Source organism: Canis aureus, chromosome 15, assembly GCF_053574225.1.
Source record: "Canis aureus isolate CA01 chromosome 15, VMU_Caureus_v.1.0, whole genome shotgun sequence".
In the NCBI taxonomy this organism is placed as follows: Eukaryota; Metazoa; Chordata; class Mammalia; order Carnivora; family Canidae; genus Canis; species Canis aureus.
This window is the reverse complement of record NC_135625.1, coordinates 25,149,890-25,170,711: the sequence shown is the minus strand read 5'-3', so window position 1 is coordinate 25,170,711 and position 20,822 is coordinate 25,149,890. Positions and strand designations below refer to the sequence as shown.

Genomic DNA, 20,822 nt, shown 5'->3' with positions numbered 1-20,822 from the left:
ATTGATACCAAAAGATTGGGATCGACCCTGTGTATTTTCAGACCATAATGCTTTGAAACTAGAACTAAATCACAAGAAGAAGTTTGGAAGGATTTCAAATACGTGGAGGTTAAGGACCATCCTGCTACAAGGTGAAAGGGTCAACCACGAAATTAGAGAAGAATTAAAAAGATTCATGGAAACTAATGAGAATGAAGACACCACCATTCAAAATCTTTGGGATACAGCAAAAGCAGTCCTGAGGGGGAAATACATCGCAATACAAGCATCCATCCAAAAACTGGAAAAAACTCAAATAGAAAAGCTAACCTTCCACCTAAGGGAGCTGGTGAAAGACAGCAAATAGATCCAACACCCAGCAGAAGAAGAGGGTTAAAAAAGACTCGAGCAGAACTCAATGAAATAGAGACCAGAAGAACTGTGGAAAAGATCAACAAAACCAGGAGTTGGTTCTTTGAAACAATTAAGAAGGTAGATAAACCATTAGCCAGCCTTATTTAAAAGAAGACAGAAAACACTCAAACTAATAAAATCATGATGAGAAAGGAGAGATCACTACTAACACCAAAGAAAGGACCTAGAGTGTATTCTATATGTTAAGCAAAGTCAGTCATTCAGAGAAAATACCAGATGATTTCACTCATATGTGGAATTAAAACAAAAACAACAATAAAACAACAACAACAACAACAACAACAACAACAAACGAATATGGGGAAGGAAGGAAAAGAGTGGGAGGTATACTATAAGAGATTCTTTAGTACAGAGAACAACAGGCTTGCTGGAGGGAAGGAGGGCATGGGATTGGCGTGGTGATTGGCAGTGAGGAGGGCACTTGTTGTGATGAGCACTGGGTGTTATAGGTAAGTGATGAATCACTAAACACTAGTCTTGAACCAATATTACAGTATATGTTAACTAACTAGAATTTAAGTAAAAACTTGAAAAAAATAAGGAAAGAAGACTCATGGAATGGTAAAGCTTGCAGGGAGCATGGTAGTCCAGTAGCAAGCACCTTGTGCATTAAAAGATGAGGAGGGGGCGCCTGGATGGCACAGTCAGTTATGTGACCAACTGTTGGTTTCAGCTTGGATCCTGATCTCGGGGTCATGAGGTCGAGTCCCACATTGGGCTCCGTGCTCAATCTGGAGCGTGTTCTCCCTCTCTCTCTAACTCCCACTTGTGCTCTCTCTCCCTTTCTCTGATTTATATATAATACAAATCTTAAAAAAAAAAAAAAAGATGAGAGAAATAAATCACATTTTCAGACACAGTGCAGACCCTGGAGCTACAAAGCCTCACCTATACCACATGCACTACCCTGCTTGCCTCATCTTTCCTCAGTCTCCCTTTTGTGCTCTCTCTTCCTCCTTTTTCTTTCCTAGACACCATATGCTTAGTGAGGCCAGCAGGACCAAGAGCTAAAAATGTCCTGGGTGTGGCCCTTCATAAAGGCTTTCATCAAAGGCACTTACCTTGAAGTGGAAGCCATGATGAGCCAGAAACAGAGATTTGTCTATATGTGCAGAGTCAAAGAACCTGTAAGACAGCAAAAGTCGATTTTTTAAAATTGTATGCTGGGCCGCCCGGGTGGCTCAGTGGTTTGGTGACTGCCTTCGGCCCAGGGTGTGATCCTGGAGACCCAGGATCGAGTCCCACGTCAGGCTTCTGCGTGGAGCCTGCTTCTCCCTCTGCCTGTGTCTGTGCCTCTCTCTCCCTCTGTGTCCTTCTCATGAATAAATAAAGAAAATCTTTAAAAAATAAAAAAATAAAATTAAATATGTATTCTTTCATTGTAAAGGACCTTAACTATCAATTTCACTTTAAAAAAAATTGCATGCTAATTAGCAAGGAATAGGACCTTCTCCACCATTTAAGTGAAAAAAAAAAAAAAAAAAAAACCAAGAATACCAAAACACATTTTTAGCCTAAAGTTCACTAGCAGTAAGCAGAGGATGGATTGAATACACACAGCAGAGGGGGTCTAGTCAACTGGCCAATCAGAGGGAAAAAACAACGAGCCCTCCACGTCCTGCTGAAACATATTATAGGTCAAAGGTTTTCACCGTCAAAACTACTGGCATGTGGGCCGGATGAGCCTTTGTTGGGGGGCTGTCCTGTGAATTACGGGATTTTAACAGCTTTCCGGAACTCCACCCACTAGGTGCCAGTAAAACACGGATCCCCTACCTGTGAAATCAAACATGTTTCCAGATATTGCCATACGTCCCATGGGGGACAAAATTGCACCTGGTTGACAACTATTATTCTATCTATATCAAGACTCCAATAGATCGTACCGTAAAAAGGAAATACTGTCTACTAGTGCTGCCCAATATGGTATGTGGTTATTACATATCTGATATATATGGCGAGTGTGATTGAGAAAGTGAATTTTCTCAATTATATAAAATTTTATATAATTTTAATTAATTTTAATGTAAATTGTCACATGTGCCTGGCCAGTGACCACCACATTAGTGAAGTCTCAGATGTATAAAGAGCCAATTATGAAACAACGTTCTCTTAACAACCAACAGGTCAAAGAAGAAAAACTTTTTCCTAGGTTAACTTAAGGGGGAAATTAAAAAGCATCTTGAGGCCATCTGGGTGGCTCAGTTGGTTAAGCCTTCGACTCCTGATTTGGCTCAGATCATGATCTCAGTATCTTGAGATCGAGCCCTGTGCTGGGTTCTGCAGTGAGTGTGGAGCCTGCTTAAGATTCTCCCTCTCCTTTCCCCCTGCCCCCACCCACTCCTGGGTTCTCTTTCTTACATAAATACATAGTATCTTGAAACAAATGAAACAAGGAAACCCAATATACCAAAACATTTAGGCTGCAGCAAAAGATTTCTAGGAGAGCTTAATGGTATAAACACATACAGAAAAAAAAAAAAAAATTTATATATATATATATATAAATCTCTCAAGGAACTCTAGAAAGAATAGATGAATGGATAAAGAAGACGTGGTACATATGCGATGGAGTATTATTCAGTTATACAAAAGAATGAAATCTCGTCATTTGGAATGACGTACATGGAGCTAAAGAGTAATGCTAAGTGAAATAAGTGAGTCAGAGAAACACAAATACCATATGATTTCATTCCTAAGTGTAATTTAAGAAACAAAAAGAGAATGTGCAAAGGGGGGCACCTAGGTGGTTCAGATGGTAAAAGCATCTGACTTTGTATGCTGTTTATTTTTCTCACTTCACGAGACTTAATACTCTTTCATGAAAAGAACTCTTACTAAACTAGGAGTAAAAGTAAACCAACTAAACATCATAAAGACCAAATATGAAAAAAAAAAATCCCAACTAATGTACAAAATAGCAAAAGACTCAAACTTTTCCTCTAAAAATAGGATCAAAATAAAGTTCTTTACTCTGGCCTTTCCATCAAATATAGTACTAGAAAACTTAGCCAGAGCAATTAGGCAAGTAAAAGAAACAAAACGCATCCAAACTGGAAAGGAAGAAGAAGAATCATATTTGCATATACCATAATCTTATACGTAGAAATCGTAAGGATTAAAAAAATTAGAAGCAGTAAACAAATTCAACAAGGTTGCAGAAATGAAAACCAACACACCAAGAAGCAGTTGCATCTCTAGATGTTAACAATGAACAATTTGAAGTGGAACTCAAGAACACAACTCCATTTACCACAACACTGAAAAAGGTAAGATATTCAGGAACAAGACTAATGAAAGAAGTGAAAGAATCATACACTGAAAATGAGAAAACATATGTAAAGGTAATGTTTAAAAAAAACCCCAATAATAGATATCTATTTTATAGATAAAATGCTTGAAAGGAAACATAAGGAAAAGATTCACAATATTAGATCTGCCAATGATTTCTTTCTTTTTGTAAACAGGCTCCATACCCAGGGTGGAGCCTAATATGGGGCCTGAACTCACAACCCTGAGATCAAGACCTGAGCTGACATTGAGTCATATGCTTACTGACTGAGCCACCCAGGATCCACGGACCTGGCAGTGATTTCCTGACTACGATACCGAAGCACCAGCAAACAAGTAAACATAGACAAATCGGGTCTATAAAACTTCAAATGCACCAAAGGATACAATCTAGAGAGTGAAGAGACAACGAATAGAATGGGAAAAATATGTGCAAACCATGTATTTGACAATAAGTTAACATACAAAAAACTCCTACGAACTTCGTCACAAGGCAACAAGTAGCCCAATGGAAGAAAGGACGAAGAGCCTGTACAGACATTCCTTGAAAGAAGATGTATAAATGGCCAATGAACCTATGAAATGATGCTCCACATCACTAACCATCAAAAAAGGCAAATCACAACCACGATGAGGGTCACCTCACACCCATTAGGATGACCACTGTTAAAAAATAAAATGTTGGCAAGGATATGGAGAAATCAGGACACTTGTGCATTGCTGATAGGAATGTAGCATGGTGCAACCACTATGTAAACAGTATGAGAGTTCCTCAAAAAAATTAAAACTACAACTACCATATAATCCAGCAATCCTATTTCTGGGGTACGTGTAGTCAAAAGAATTGAAAGCAGGGTCGCCAAGAGACCTCCATCCTCATAGAAGCATTCTTTATCATAGCCAAGGGCTGGGAGCAACTCAGATGTCCATCAAAGGTAAATGGATAAAGAAAATGTGGTGTATACTGATTTTTATTTATTTATGAGAGACACACGGGGAGAGAGGCAGAGACACAGGCATAAACCATAATGAGATACCATTTCATACCCACTAGGATGGCTATTATCAGAGAACCAGAAATAACAAATGTTGGTGAGGATACGGAAAAATAGAAACCCTGTGCACTGCTGGTGGAAATATAAAATGCAACTATGCAAAACAGTATGGTGGTTTCTCACAAAATTAAAAATGGCATTACTGTCATGATCCAGCAATTCCACTTCTAGGTACATGCCCATAAGAACTGAAACCAAAGTCTTGAAGAGATATCTGTACACCCATATTCCTCGCAGAATTATCCACAATAGGCAAAAAGTGGAAGTAACTCATGTGTTCATTGAAATATGAATGGATAAATGCAGTACATACACAATGGAGTATCAGTCTTTTTTTTTTTTTTCTTTTTTTAAAGATTTTATTTATTTATTCATTAGACAGAGAGAGAGAGAGAGAGAGAGAGAGAGGCAGAGACACAGGCAGAGGGAGAAGCAGGCTCCATGCAGGGAGCCCGATGTGGGACTCGATCCCGGGTCTCCAGGGTCACGCCCTGGGCCAAAGGCAGGTGCTCAACCCCAGAGCCACCTGGGCTGCCTGGAATATCAGTCTTAAAAGGAAGACTGACACATGCTGTAACATGGATGAACCTTGAAGACCTCCTGATTTCAAAAACTTGCGAAGGGACAGTAATCAAGACAAATATATCAACAGAACAGACAAATCAATGGAACAAAGTCCAAAAATATATCAGCACATATAAAGTCAAATGATTTTTGACAAACGTATTAAGGCAGTTTAATGGAGAAAGGAAAGTCTATTCAACAGTGGTGCTACAACAACTGGTTATCAATATGAAAAAATGAAAAAAAGAACTTTGATCCCTAATTCACACAAGACTAAAAATTAATGAGATAGATCATAGATCTTTTTTTAAAATAAATTTATTTTTTATTGGTGTTCAGTCTACCAACATACAGAATAACACCCAGTGCTCATCCCATCAAGTGCCCCCCTCAGTGCCCGTCACCCATTCACCCCCACCCCCCACCCTCCTCCCCTTCCACCACCCCTAGTTCGTTTCCCAGAGTTAGCAGTCTTTACGTTCTGTCTCCCTTTCTGATATTTCCCACACATTTCTTCTCCCTTCCCTTATATTCCCTTTCACTATTAATTATATTCCCCAAATGAAAGAGAACATACAATGTTTGTCCTTCTCCGACTGACTTACTTCACTCAGCATAATACCCTCCAGTTCCATCCACGTTGAAGCAAATGGTGGGTATTTGTCGTTTCTAATGGCTGAGCAATATTCCATTGTATACATAAACCACGATAGATCATAGATCTAATGAGAAACTAAAACTGAAGCCTCATAAAGAAAACGTGGAAGAATTTCTTCATGACCTTGGGGTAAGCAACAACTTCTTAGACTGAAGATATAAGATGGTAATGTAACAGAAAAATAGTAATAAATGGAATCTTATAAAAACTAAAAACTTCTGGGACACTTGGGTGAAGCCTGCTTCTCCCTCTGCCTGTGTTTCTGCCTCTCTCTCTGTGTCTGTCATGAATAAATAAATAAAATCTTAAAAAAAAACTTATAGTTGAAAAATTATAATTGAAAAATTTTTTTCAATTTTTTAAACTTTTGCTTTAAGAAAAATACCATTTAATAAAATGAAAAGTTAAACCATAGACTAGGAGCAAAGACTCAGAACTGTATCGGACCCCGGGATCACTCCCGGAGCCAAAGGCAGACGCTCAGCTGCTGAGCCATCGAGACGTCCCACTAGGAAAATATTTTTAAAGGCATCTCAGCAGTATTAACTTTTCCCAGAATAAAGTATGGAAAACTTACCAACAATATCAAGTTGAGTTTCTTCATCTTCTTCTCTTTTTCTCTTCTTCTCTTTGCTCTTTTTCTTCTTACTGTAGGAGATAATTTATATAGATAAGTTTAGAAATATTGATTTGATGTTAAACATCTAAGATGGAATCTTACAAGCCTCTTTTAAGCTGTACACAGATTTATGAATTATTGATTCACAGTTATCTACACCGATATGTTCTCTTCCTTCTAATACTGAGAAGTCAGTTCTGATCCTGTATGTATTGTATTATAGTTAAGAGAACAGGCTCTGGAGGACTGCCTTTTTAATCTTGTTATTTCTTAGCTCTGCGACTTTTGGAACATTTCTTAATCACTGTCAGCTTCTCATCTATAACATGAGGATAATAATTTATGCTCTTAAGGTTACTGCGAGGATTAAGGGTGAATGTGAATCTTCCTATGTTGCTGGTGAAAATGAAAAGTGGTACAGCTGCTTTAGGAAATAGTTTGGGGTTCTTCAAAAAGTTAAACAGAGTTATCATATGACCTAACCTATGTACTGCTAGGTATATACCCAAGAGAAATGAGAACACACATCCACACAAAAATTTTCTAAGAAATTCGTAACAGCATGATTCCTAATAGCCAAAAAGTGGAAATACCCCAGATGTCCTTCAACGGGTGAAAGGATAAACAAAATGTGTTATATCCATACAATGGAATATTATTCAGCCATAAAAATAAGGATACTGATACATGCTAGACATGGATGAAGCCAGATACAAGAGACCGCATATTGCATGACTCCATTTATAGGAAATATTCAGAACAGGCAAACTGATAACAGAGAGAAAGTATATTAGTGGTTGCGGGCATGAGGGAAGAGTGGACTGGAGAGGGACTACTAAGGATTATGGGGTTTCCTTCCCAGACCATGAAAATATTGGACAACATGACAGTGGGGAACTTTGTGGACTAAACACTAAAACCCACAGAACTGTGCTTTATAGGGTGAATTTTATATGTATCATATCTCAGTAATAAAAAAAAAGAAAAAAAAAAAAAAACAACACCCGGGGGGTGTTTCCAAATAAGTCGTATTCAAAGTGCTTAGAGTTGTTCTAGGCAGGCAGAAAGTGCTATCTACGTGCGTTAATGAAGACTGATAGTTGTGATGAGCATGAGATGCGCTTATTTGTATTTTCATGGAAACGTAAGCTTTCAGAAGCTAACTCTCCCCTCTCTCCTGTAAAGCCAGGCAGGACAAGCTTCAGATTAACACCTGTAATGAATGATCAACCGTGAGCAAATCTACCAGAGAGAAGAGAGGTGGAGATCTGGGCGGGCAGATACTTTTTCCTAAAAAGTCCAACGACCGTAAATCACCACTACGACCTTCTCCTTGCATTTGGTTCCGCTTACTGTACGCGTTAACTCATCTAATCCTCGTAGCAATTCTTTTTTTTTTTTTTTTTTTAAGATTTTATTTATTTATTAATGAAAGACAGAGAGAGAGGCAGAGACACAGACAGAGGGAGAAGCAGGCTCCGTGCAGGGAGCCTGACGTGGGGCCGATCCCGGGACTCCAGGGTCACCAGGGTCACGCTCCGGGCCCAAGGCGGCGCCAAGCCGCGGAGCCGCCGGGCTGCCCCCTGGCATCAGTTCTCCTACCGCTAATCTTCCCTAATGAATGAGTAAATAGAAGCTCCAGGATATTAACGGACCTGCCACAAACTGCTAAACTAGTAACTGCGGAGAACGCGGACTTGAGCTTATTCTATACCTGTCAAAACGCACATCTGCATATCGTATTAAAAAAATTAAGGATTTGCTTTTTTGGGGCGGGGGGAGGGAGGGATGATTAATTAAGGGTTTTTTTTGTGGGGGGGGAATGAAGGATTTTTTTTGAGGGGAGACGTTTAAGGAGTACTGGGCGGGGGGGCCGGCGTGAAGTAACGAGCCCTAACAGGAGACGTCGCTGTCACGACCTGCAGCACGAGACTAAGGCGGACGCGCCGAGCAGCGGTCTGGGGGGCTCCTGACCCGGGGCCGGGCCTGCAGCTGCGGCTCGCGGTGGCGCCCTCAGGTCTCCTCCGTCAGGCCGGCCCCGCACGAGCGCCCGGAGCTGCCCGGCAGCCACAGAGCCCGCGGCCGGAAGCAGGCCCGAGGGCGGGGCGCCGGAGTTCCCGGCTCCCTCACACCCCGAGTTCCGCGAGACTCGACTCTCCTCCCCACGGGGGGGGCGGGGGCGCCGTCGGAAGAGACCCAGAGTCTCCCGCGCCAGCTCTGGCCTTACCTCTTGGCCTTGGTTCCCTTGAGCACGAGTTTGGTGGACTTCACGTACGAGTATTCGGCCATGGTTGGGGGGACGCCCAGTCCGCCGAGGGGAGAGCTGGCTAGCGGCAAAAGACCTCCACTGGAGGAGGGACTGGCGAGGGAAGCCCTCCCCGCGCAGAACCGCAGGGACCCCCTGAGCGCGCAGGCGACGGCGCCTCCGAGCCCCGGGCGTTATTTTTCACCCGCCTCTTGGCGCCTACTTCCTGTTTACAGTCTGGGGCTACGGCGACGGCAGAGGGCCGAATTACCTCAGGGTTCATTTGCTTTGGAGAAGCGCGGGTTCGCGTTTCCGCAAAAGAGAAAAAACGGGGGGGGGGGGGGGGGGATGGGGAGGGGAACGGACGCGCCCCCTGGCGGCCGCCGAGGGCCTGACAGCTGTGGGGGCGCGCTAGAGGTGTCCTGCTCCGTGTCCCGGGAAGGCGACCGGGTGATGAGCCCCGTGATGGGGCTCCCGGAGCGCCTCCCCGCTTTCCTGGGCGTGAGCTGGGCCTCCGAGGGCTTGCGAGCCCTTCCAACCCCATCAATTCCTATTGTGTTATCTAGGGAGACTGGAGTGGTGGGCAGGAAACGACTGGGGAGTCCAGGAAAAGATAATTAAGTGCATAAGTTTGGGGGCAGACGGCACGAGCGCGGTCGGAATCGGGTGCAGGTGCGGCGGAGGCCGAGGCGCACACTCACGACCCGAGAGGTCTGTCCGCCTAGCAGGGGCCTCGGGGGGCGCTCCAGCCCCCGCGACCGTGTCTCCGGCCTGCTCCGGGATCTTCCGACAGTTTCTTAAAAAAAAAAAAAAAAGAAAGAAAATGTTTCAAAAAACATTTTATTTTTATTTGAGAGGGAGGGAGAGAGAGAGAACGACAGCAGGGGGAGGGGCGGAGCTCCGTGTAGGGCTCCCTCCTGGGGCTCCATCCCGGGGCTCCACCAGGGACTCTCTTCTGGGACTCTGTGATCATGACCTGAGCCGAAGGCAGACCCTTCACCAACTCAGCCACCCAGGTGCCTCTCTTACAACAGTTTGATAGTTCACTTCCCTGATTGCCTTTTCTCCCACTTCCAAACCACCTCTGATAATGCTGCCTGAATGATCATTCTAGAGAACTCGCTGATTATTCCCCAATCTAAAAATCTATTAAAGGCAACCTATTACTTTCAGGAGAGAAACTCCCGGCATCGCTTAGTAAACTATTGACAGTCTGGCCTCTTTTCCCACCACCTAACCTTTGCTACCGTAGTCCCACCAAATGGTTGGAAATGTCTGAATGCTCTCTGTTTGCTTCTGCTCCCTGGAATCCTGCCCTTTCTTCTTTCCCATGCTCTTCACTTGGCCCCAGGGTTTCCAATATTTAAGACAATATTAATTAGTGGAACCTCACTAAAATAGGGAAAGGAGGAGAAAAGAGAAAGTTAGGAGGTGAAGCCTTACCACTCAACATCAATTATGGTTAATTACAGAAAGAATTATCAATGAAGAGCCCAACAGAAGAATCAGCAGCAGGAAAGAATCATCAATCACAGGCTCCTGCAAGGGAAAGATGTATTTCGTATCTCTGACAACATCTCCACTACCCCTGCAACTCAGCCCTTTGGAAACCATCATGACCTGGACTTCTGCTATTTTTTCCCCCCCAATGGACTTTTGTTTGGAAAAAACCCTCCCAGCTTCATTCTTCTTCTGCACAAAATAATGTTCCTCTTTGTTTGTTGCATGTCCAGAATTGGAATTCTGTTATTCCTGAAAAAAACCATTTTTTTGCTAGTAAAATAACTGATAGTTTTATTTTTCAGGTTAAAACTCCAAAAAACTGTCTTTAAATTCCCTCCTGCACTCCCCAAGCATCCTGCATTTCTCATTCTGTAGTTAATTGTGTGCTTTTTCAGGGCAGGAACATAAGTAGCTTATTCGTCTTTGTTTCACCTATATACCTTGTGCAGTACCTGCTTCAGAGTAGACCCCGCATAAATGTCTGTTAACATGTTAGGATTGTAAAGCCTGAAGTTCAGCTGTGGGTTAATGAAGAGAGTGGAACATTTAGGAGTGTGACTAGATAGGAGGGGTTGTGGTAGAAAAACAGGAGGAGGAAAATCAGAGGGGTGAGGAATAATATATTATCATGGAGGCCACTGGAGGCCCATTCCTTATTTATTTACCAACCATCTCTGCAAAAACACCATGTGCTTGATGATAACATGTTGGCACCAGTATGGACAAAGGCAAGGAGCTAGGTGAGTGCTGCGTTGTGAAAAGAGAAGTGAATAGCCCAGTTGGTTGGAGACAGGGCATGTAGATTACAGTGGTGGGATCCAGGATTGAGAAGGCAAAGTTGGGTCATTTTGTACCTGAAAAATTTGCATAATCAGGAAGCAATTGTGAGGGTACTTTGCAGGGGGGTCAGATGAACAGAGTGGTACTCCAGGATGGTTACTCTGCAGCACTTGGCAATGCGATATAAGCCATGAGCTTTGGCTATTTTTTTTTTTTTTTTGGTAATACGAGTAACTGACAAAAGATAGTTATTTCAAATAAACACATTGCCAACCACAAGACTAGACAAAGAGCCAGCCCCACTGCCCCCTAGGCTCCTTTGTGAACTTGGTTGATTTCAATAAGTGACCATTTGGGCCACTTGCCTTTTCTCTTCCTGAGCTTTAAATTCCACACTTTTATATTTTAAATTTTCTAATAAAGAGTGAGCCTATAAAACCCTAGCCCCCCACACTTGGCTCTGATAAAAGCAGAAAACCTGCCTGTGCATACTTGTATGCTCGCCATCCTCCTTCCCCCTGCCCTGTGTGACCTCGCTATGTGGTTCCAGGTGTGCTGTGTGATTTCCAGGTCTTATAAATAATAAATCTCTATTTTTTCAAAGTTTCCCATTGTTCTTGAAGGGCATCTTGAAATCATAATAAGAAGCACAATAGAGGGTCCAAACACAACAGTGGTATATTGATATTAGCATATTGATATGCTAAGACTGGCACAAAACAGTGTGATCAGTGGTGTGATACCAAAACCCTTTTACTCGAGCCATGACTCTTTATATATTGTAGAAAACATGAAGACCAGTTGGCTTCAAGAATCTTAGGAAATATTATTAAACTTATGATTCCTGGTGGCACCATAGAATCAGGATGGGCCCATCTCAAAACTGACTCAGAAAATAAAACCATAGCCATAGCAAAGAATTTGCTAGGTTAGTATCCTTTCATACTGTTACCACATACTTTCTAATATTTTCACACAACTTCCCTTTTTCTTATAACAATCTGTGTCATGTTGAAAAAACTCCCAGAACCATGAACAAAAGAGATAGGATGAGAGGGTGCTTGTGTTGGCTTTTATAAGTGACGTTTGGAAAGACTCAGTTTCCTAATCTCTTAAAATGGGGTTAGTAATAGTACCTCTGAGAGTTATGAGGATTTACTGGTGTAATTTGTGTAGAGTGGTTACGATCCACAAATAAGCACTCAGTAGATGTTAGTCGTGACGATCACCGACCTCGTTATTATTAAAGGTTATCATCATTGGCAGGAATGTTGAAAGCAAGAGAATGGATACATGCTCTCAGAGAATGAATGTGGAGAGACCAGATGAGCAGGAACTAAACCATACAACCATATAGTAAGGGAGTAGAAAGAAAAAGTGAAGACAGAAAGGTAAAAAGAAGAAGGAAATAAGGTTACAGTAAAGTTAGAGAAATCAAGACTAAGTAGAAACTCCAGAAAGAGCAATATTATTTCATATTGAAGATATTCAGAAGAACAGGATGGAAGGAAAACCTTTGAGTTAACCTACAGGTGATGTGTGGGGAACATTTTCAGGGGAGCAGTGTGGAGGGAAGTTGGCTTGATCTAAAGAGAAGGCGGAGAAGAGGTAAGACCAGCTTGCTATTGACTATTTGGGGGCATGGGAAGCAAATGAGGGATAGTCCATTCTGCATTTCTGGATGTCATTCCTTCTTGCTCAGCCACTATACATATACACAGAGTTCTAGCACCAAATTCTAGAAAATAAAAATGAGACCAATTTCATTTGTAGAAGCTAAGACAATACTTTATGGTGGAATCAAGATAAATGCATGACTCTCCCTTCTAGTCCCACTCTTGGTTTTTAAGTTAAACAGCTGCTTTTCCTCTTCATTAATTTCATTTCCAGATCCTCCCAGGTGTCAGTGGTTTTTAGGAGTTACATAAGTCCTCTAGGTTCTCGATGAATTGAGAAAGATGAGGAGCTGTGAATAAACAGTTTTCAGCAAAGGGAGGATTTTGAAATTCTGTTCATGTGTTTTTCCGTAACCATTCCAGGTTTTCAAGGTTATTCAATGGCAGGGATCCTTGTGTGATTTTTCCAAGCTTTATTGATAAGAACCACTGCAGATATTTGTCTAAGATACTGATTTCCAGGCCATTCACATAGTGATTCTTATTCAGAAGATCATTGATGGGACCCAGGAATAGGTATTTTGACAACTGTCAAAAGTGATTCCTACAGTCAGGCAAATTTGGGAAACATTGACCTAGCTTTTACATTTTCATTGTTGGGAGCTAAAGAAGGCTGCTTCCTGAAATTTTAGCCTTTTAAAAAATAAAGTATATTTTAAAAAATTTTTATTTACTTATTCATGAGAGACACAGAGAGAGGCAAAGACACAGGAAGAGGGAGGAGAAGCAGGCTCTATGCAGGAAGCCCAATGCGGGGCTTGATCCCAGGGCTCCAGGATCACACCCTGACCCCAAAGCAGAAGCTCACCCACTGAGCCACCCAGGCATACCAAAAATAAAATATTTTTTAAGAGGGAAATTGTATGACTAGATAAAATATGTATACACATACTATATGTATTGTACTGTATTATATCCTACATTCAATATTATAATTAAAGATGGGTAAGAATACTCAGAAAAACTATATATTAAATGAAAAGAGGAGTATGTAGGAATAGAGATAAATGCAGCTTATCGATGGAAAAGAAAAAAAAAGTGTTAGAAATCTAATGTCGTAAACAGCATTTTGTAAAGTGCAAGAGCTTCAGAATCATGCTTGAAATCTTCTTTGGTGTTCAGTTGTAAATGGTGACTTTGGACTAGATTTAGGGGAGAAACCAATTATGCTCTAAAGTGTTCTTGTAAAAGGCTTTAAATGAAAGAAAATCCTTGTATGTGGTTGCAGCAGTTTAAATTGAAGGCTTTTTAACATATTACTAACCTTTTCCCACTTAAAAACTATCTTTCATTTGAATTGAAAAGCTAAGTTGTTATTTATGTTCTATTAGCATCTTTATGCAGAGACTCAACAGCATGTTTTACATTTCCAAATTTTTATTTCTTGATTTTGCTGGATGGAATATACTACTCCATCGATTTTTTAAAAGCAAGGTAAAACAATTTGTTTTGACAAGGGCATATGGTACTTTCTTCTTCAGTTTTCTGAAGCAAAAGATTACATTTAATAGTGATTTCAGCAGCAAGGTCTATGTTGGGTCCAGACCAATTGCACTAACTTTACTAAAATCCTGTTCTGTTTTTCAGATTAAAAGAAAAATGGAGGAGAAACACTTAGCTCTGATGCAAAAAATAAATAAACACATATTCATGATGCAGAAGGAAGAATGAAGGAAATGGAGTTTCAATTACGGGAATTGAGAGGCAATAGTAGACAACTATGTCAAAAGCCATTAGTCTGCCAAACACATTATGTTCTTAGGGGCACCTGGGTGGCTCAGTCAGTTGAGCGACCAACTCTTGATTTTGGCTCTCGTCATTATCTCAGTCATGAAATTGAGCCCTGAGTCAGGCTCTGCACTCAGTGAGGAGTCTGCTTGAGATTTTCTCCCTCTCCCTTTCCTCTGCCCCTCCCCTGGCTCTCTCTCTCAAATAAATAAATAAATACATAAATATATAAATAGATTTTAAATTCCTTAAAAATATTATGTTTAAAAAATTGGATTAGCTAAGTTTATCAGGAGGAGGAAAAAAAAAGAAAAATGGAATGCATGAAGGTAGCCCACAAGAGCTACAAAGTGACAGTGAATTTTCAACTCTATCTAATGAAATTAAAGCTATAGTTGTTACACATCTTCCTGCTACCAGTAAGTAGTGTCCATTCAATTTACATCTGTAGTTACATTAAGTTTATCCTGACATCCTGATTTTTATAATTCTTTGAGAAATAATGATTGTTTACTTTTGTCTCCTCTCAACCAGAAACAATTTTTACTCCTATAATTATTTTCCTTCCCAGCTCCATTCTTTCTATTACAGAGTATGTAGGGGTGACTGATAACAGAATTGCTCACAGAATTAAGTCAGAAGTTCAGAATATTTCAGGATGATATTGGTAATATGTCAGTGTGCTAAAATAAAATCTTACTAGAGGTGGTATTGCTATGAATCTATGTCAGTATATTGTTGGATCTGGCACCCCAAAGTTGACAATCTGATTAATTAAATATACTGCCACTCATTAATTTACAATATTTGGATATGCTCATCCTTCTTTTATTTTTTTCTCTTTATTCATTTCTTTACATGAGCAATGCTTTCAATCTAAAATCCTGAGGCTCCTAAAGATTTTTTGTTGTTGGTGTTAATCTACTCTGAAAGTCTATTACTTTTGTTTCTCATTAAAGCATCACAGCAGCATCCGTATTTGTTAGTTTGTTTATCTGTCCTGCTTTTTTGAGATATAATTGACATATAACATTATATAGGTTTAAGGCGTTTGTTGGACATGCTTATTTATTGACAAATTATTGCCACAGTATCATTAGGTAAAACCTCCAACACTTCACATAATTTACATTTTTTTCACAGTGAGATCATTTAAGTTATACTCTCTTAGTAACTTGCAAGGAGATAATACAACATTGTTAACCATAATCACCATACTGTACATTAGTCCTCCGAACTTATATATCTTTTTTAAAAAACATTTTATTCATTTATTCATGACAGACATGCAGAGAGAGGCAGAGACACAGGCAGAGGGAGAAGCAGGCTCCCTCTGGGGAGCCTGATGCAGGACTCCATTCCAGGATCCTGGGATCATGACCTGAGCTGAGGGCAGATGCTGAACCGCTGAGCCACCCAAGTGCCCTATTTATCTTAGAATTGGAAGTTTGTATGCTTTGGCCATCATTCTCTCATTTCCCTCCTCTTCCTAGCCCCTGATAACTCCCAATCTGCTGTTGCTATGAGCTTGCTTTTTTAGAGACTCCACAAATAAGTGGGATCACACAGTATTTATTTTTTCTTTCTGACTTATTTCACTTAGTATAATACCCTTAGACCCATACATGTTGTTGCAAATGGAAGATTTCTTTTTTTCTCATGGCTTGAATAATATTCCATTGTGGTATATAAATGTTCCGTTTTGTATGTGTATGTATATATATCATATCCTACCTATCCATTCATCCATATATGGACACTTAGGTTATTTTCATATCTCAGCTATTGTTAATAATGCTGCAATGAACCTGGGAGTGTAGATATCTCATTGAGATACTGATTTCCTTTCCTTTGAATATATATACCCAGAGGCAGGATTGCTCAATCATATGGTGACTTTTAAATTTCAATTTTTAATTTTTTAAAGAACCTCCATTCTGTTTTCCATAATAGAAAACATTCCCACCGACAGGGCTCAAGGATTTCCTTTTCTCCACTTCTTCGCTGACACTTGTTATTTTTTGTCTTTTTGATGATAGCCATTTAAACAGGTGTGAAATGATGTCTCATTGTAGTTTCAATTTACATTTCCTTGATGACTAGTGATGTTGGGCATCTTTTAATGTACCTATTGACCATTTGTATGTCTTCTTTGGGAAAAATGTCTGTGTAGTTTCTCTGCCCATTTTTTTTTAAAGATTTTTTTATTTATTATGATAGACATAGAGAGAGAGAGAGAGAGAGGCAGAGACACAGGAGGAGGGAGAAGCAGGCTCCATGCCGGGAGCCCGACGTGGGACTCGATCCCGGGACTCCAGGATCACGCCCTGGGCCAAAGGCAGGCGCTAAACCACTGCGCCACCCAGGGATCCCCTTCTCTGCCCATTTTTAAATGGGATTCTATTTGTTTATTTGCGATTGAGTCTTAGGAGTTCCTTATTTAGATTTTTTTTGATATTAGCCCCTTATGAGATATATGATTTACAAATAGTTTCTTCCACTCTGTAGATTGCCTTTTTATTTTGATTGTTTCTTTTGCTGTGCAGAAGCTTTTTGGTTTGATGTAGTCTCACCTGTTTGTTTTCATTACTTGTGCTTTTGGTGTCATATCCAGAAAGTCATTGCCAAACCCAATGTTGTGGAGCTGTTCCCCATGTTTTCCCTAAGTTTTATGGCTTCAAGACTTATGTGTAAGTTTTTAATTTCTTCCAAGTTATTTTTTTGAATGACATAAGATAGGGGTCTGATTTTATTCCTCTGCATGTGATTATCCAGTTTTCCCAACATTGTTTATTAAAGAGACTATCCTCTATTCATCAGGTATTTTTGGCTCACTTGTGAAATAGTGGTTTACCATATATGCAAAGGCTTATTTGTGAGCTCTCAGTTACGAACCATTGGTCTACACATCTATTTTTATGCCAATACCATATTGTTTCGATTACTGTAGCTTATAATATAGTTTGAAATGAGAACCTATGATATCTCCTGCTTTATTCTTTTCTCAGGAATGCTTTTCAGGGCATTTTGTTGTTCCATATGAATTTTAAGAATTTTTTTATTTCTGTGAAAAATGCCATTGGAATTTTGACAGGGATTGCATTGAATCTATAGGTGGTTTAGAGTAGTATAGATATTTAACAATACTAATTTTTCTGATCCATGAACACAGGATATCTTTCAAGTTGTTTGTGTCTTCTTCAATGTGTTTCATTAAAGTCTTGTAGTTTTTACTATACAGATCTTTTATCTTCTTTGTTAAATTTATTCCTAAGTATTTTATTGGTTTTGATGCTATTGTGAATGGGATTTTTAAAAATTTCTTTTTCAGATATTTGTTGTTAGTTTGTAGAAATGCAATGGATTTCTGTATGTTCATCTTACATTCAGCAACTTTACTGAATTCATTGATTAATTCTAACTTTTTCTTTCCTGGAGTCTTTAGGATTTTTTATGTACAAGATCATGTCGTCTGCAAAGACAATTTTCCTTCTTCCTTTCTAATCTGGATGCCTTTTATTTCATTTTCTCATCTAACAGCTCTGGTAAGGATTTTGAGTACTATGCTTAATAGCAGTGGTAAGAGTGGGAGCCCTGTCTTGTTCCCTGATCTTAGAGGAAAAGCTTTCAGCCTCACCATTGTGTGGGATGTTAACTTTGGGCTTGTCCTATATGTCTTCATTATCTGAAGTATATTCCTTCTATACCTAATTGGTTAAGAGTTTTTGTCATGAAAGGATGTTGCATTTTGTCAAATGATTTTTCTTCATCATATTGACATGATTACATTATTTTTATTTTTCATTCTATTAAAGTGGTATATCACATTTATTGATTTGTATATGTTGACATATTCTTGCATCCCAGAAATAAATCCCACTTGATCATAGTATATGATTCTTTTACTGTGTTGTTGAATTCAGTTTGCTAACACTGTGTTGAGAATTATGCATTTATATTAATCAGGGATATTGGACTGTAGTTTTCTTTTCTTGTAGTGTCCTTATCTGACTTTGGTATCATATTAATGGTGGCCTTAGAAAATGTGTGTGAGAGTGTGCTTTCTCTTCAATTTTTTATAAGAGTTTGACAAATATTGGTGTTAATGATTTAAATTTCTGGTAGAATTCACCATGGAAACCATCTGGCCTTGGCCTTTCCTTTGTTAAGAGATTTTTGATATTCATTCATTCTTACTCATTATTGAACTACCAGGTTTTCTATTTTTTCATGATTTAGTCTTGATTAGTTGTATGTTTCTGGGAATTTGGCCATTTCTTTCAGGCCATGCAATTTATTGATATATACTTGTTTAGTAATTCTTAGGACCCTTTGTATTTCTGTAGTATCAGATGCAATGTCTCCTCTTTAATTGTGATTTTATTTATTTGAATCTTCCCTTTTAAAATTAATCTAGCTAAATATTTGTCAATTTTATTGATCTTTTAAAAAAACCAGATCGTTGTTTCATTGATCTTTTCTAATTATTCTCTGGTCTCTGTTTCATTCATTTTTGGTTTGATTTTTGTGATTTTCTTCCTTCAGAAAACTTTGGGCTTAATTTGTTCTTCTTTTTATGGTTCCATGAAGTGTAAAATTAGGATCTTTACTTGAAATCTTTCTTCTTTTTCTTAATTTAGGCATTTATCACTATAAGATTCAATCTTTTTTTAAAAAAGATATTTATTTATTCATGAGAGACAGAGAAAGAGAGAGAGAGAGAGAGGCAGAGACACAGGCAGAGGGAGAAGCAGGCTCCATGCAGGGAGCCCGAGGGGGGACTCAATCTCGGGTCCCCAGGATCAGGCCCTGGGCCGAAGGCGGTGCTAAACCGCTGAGCCACCCGGGCTGCCCTCGCTTTCTTAGTAAAGAGAAATTTTACCCCCTTACACACACAGTATAACACAATCCCTTGTACATTTTCATTAGCTTAGTCTAGACCCCCAGGTGACTCAGGGGCTGAGCTGAGCGTCCACCTTCGGCCCAGGGCCTGATCCTGGGATCCGGGATCGAGTCCCCCATCAGGCTTCCTGCATGGAGCCTGCTTCACCCTCGGCCTATGTCTCTGCCTCTCTCACCCTCTGTCACTCTCATGAATAAAGAGATGAAAATCTTTAAATAAAAAACAACAACAGAAAATAATTCGCTTAGGCCTTTGCTGGAAGGTGCTGCTTGTTGCCCAACTTAGGTTCCATGGAGTCCGTGAGGCACGATCACCCTTACATTCGAGGCTTGCCGTTTCTTTGTGTCACCAAAGTGCTCCTTCTTCTTTATCCCTCTCTCTGCTTTTCGGTTTGATGAATTATTTTTTCATGATTCTATTTTAATTACTCCATTTTTCTCCATTCGAGACTCAGCTGTCTTTCTTTTTTTATTTAATGATCTTCAGTGATGTTGCTTCTCCTCTGCTAACTTCCTAGTTCTGCATCTGTGTCTACATTTATATCCGTGTCTCTGTTTCTCTGTCAGTGTACGTGGACACACAACGTGCTTTCAGTTCAGTTGGGGGTCAAGCCGGAGAGTCAGTGCCTCCTGTCTACTTTCAGTTCTGTGGCTGACAGCAGGTTCCCTAGAGCCCAGGTCAGGGCGACCCACTGGGTGCACCGCTGTCCACAGCTCACCCAGTGGGAAGGAGGGAAGGGCCCATAACACACGACAGGCAGGGGTTCAGGATAAGGACGGCCTCACACCTTCTAGGCCGAGACTCTGACACCTTCTGTAGGGTTTGCCTTGGATTCAGGAGCCTAGGATCGTGGGGAGCTATTGCCCATCCCTCCCCCGGTGGGACTGTCATCTTCTGGGCCTCCAGTATGAGAGTACTGGTGCCCACGTGTGTGCACATGGACCTCGTGGGCCTGGGCGCATGTACACACCAAGGAAGAACATGTGGTTGGAGGTATTTCCCGCATGTGACACCCGCCTCCAATGTCATAGATATGATGCCACAGTGGCCTGGGGACGTCTGGAGGAAGCACCCGCTAGGATAATCCCTGTCCCACGGGCAAGATGCAGACCATCCCCGACGGGCACAACGGCTTCTCTGGGGTCAAAACCGGGGAAGAATGGAAAGTTGTGTCTGAACGCAGGCGTGTGTCCAGGCTGGGGCCCTGGCTGCACACAGTCCTTCCCTGGGGCCTGTGGACAGGGTGCGGGTGTGTCACTGTGTGCACAGGCCATCGCCTGCAGGGACGGGGGAGCCGTCCTGCAGCTTCCTCCAGGAGTGGGTCAGGGAGGAGGTCCCAGGAAGTGAGGTCACTCCCGTGACACAGAGCCCAACAGAACTTGGAAC

General features: G+C 40.7%; 1 long non-coding RNA gene across 24 annotated transcripts in view; it reads right to left on the bottom strand.

Annotated features, from left to right (window-relative positions):
* LOC144284385 (uncharacterized) overlaps positions 1 to 11,774 on the bottom strand; it is a 183,744-nt gene extending 171,970 nt beyond the window's left edge. For 4 of the 24 annotated variants that reach the window (XR_013352715.1, XR_013352734.1, XR_013352713.1 and 1 more), the window contains exons 1-4: positions 10,290 to 11,532; positions 8,829 to 9,642; positions 6,560 to 6,630; positions 1,476 to 1,539 (exon numbers count right to left, since the gene is read on the bottom strand). This is a non-coding gene — a long non-coding RNA (uncharacterized LOC144284385). Of the gene's footprint in view, positions 1 to 1,475; positions 1,540 to 6,559; positions 6,631 to 8,520; positions 8,777 to 8,828; positions 9,643 to 10,289 lie in introns of those variants that run through there. The other 20 variants (XR_013352716.1, XR_013352712.1, XR_013352711.1 and 17 more) reach the window with 12 other exon arrangements.
* Between the last annotated feature and the right edge of the window lie 9,048 nt (positions 11,775 to 20,822).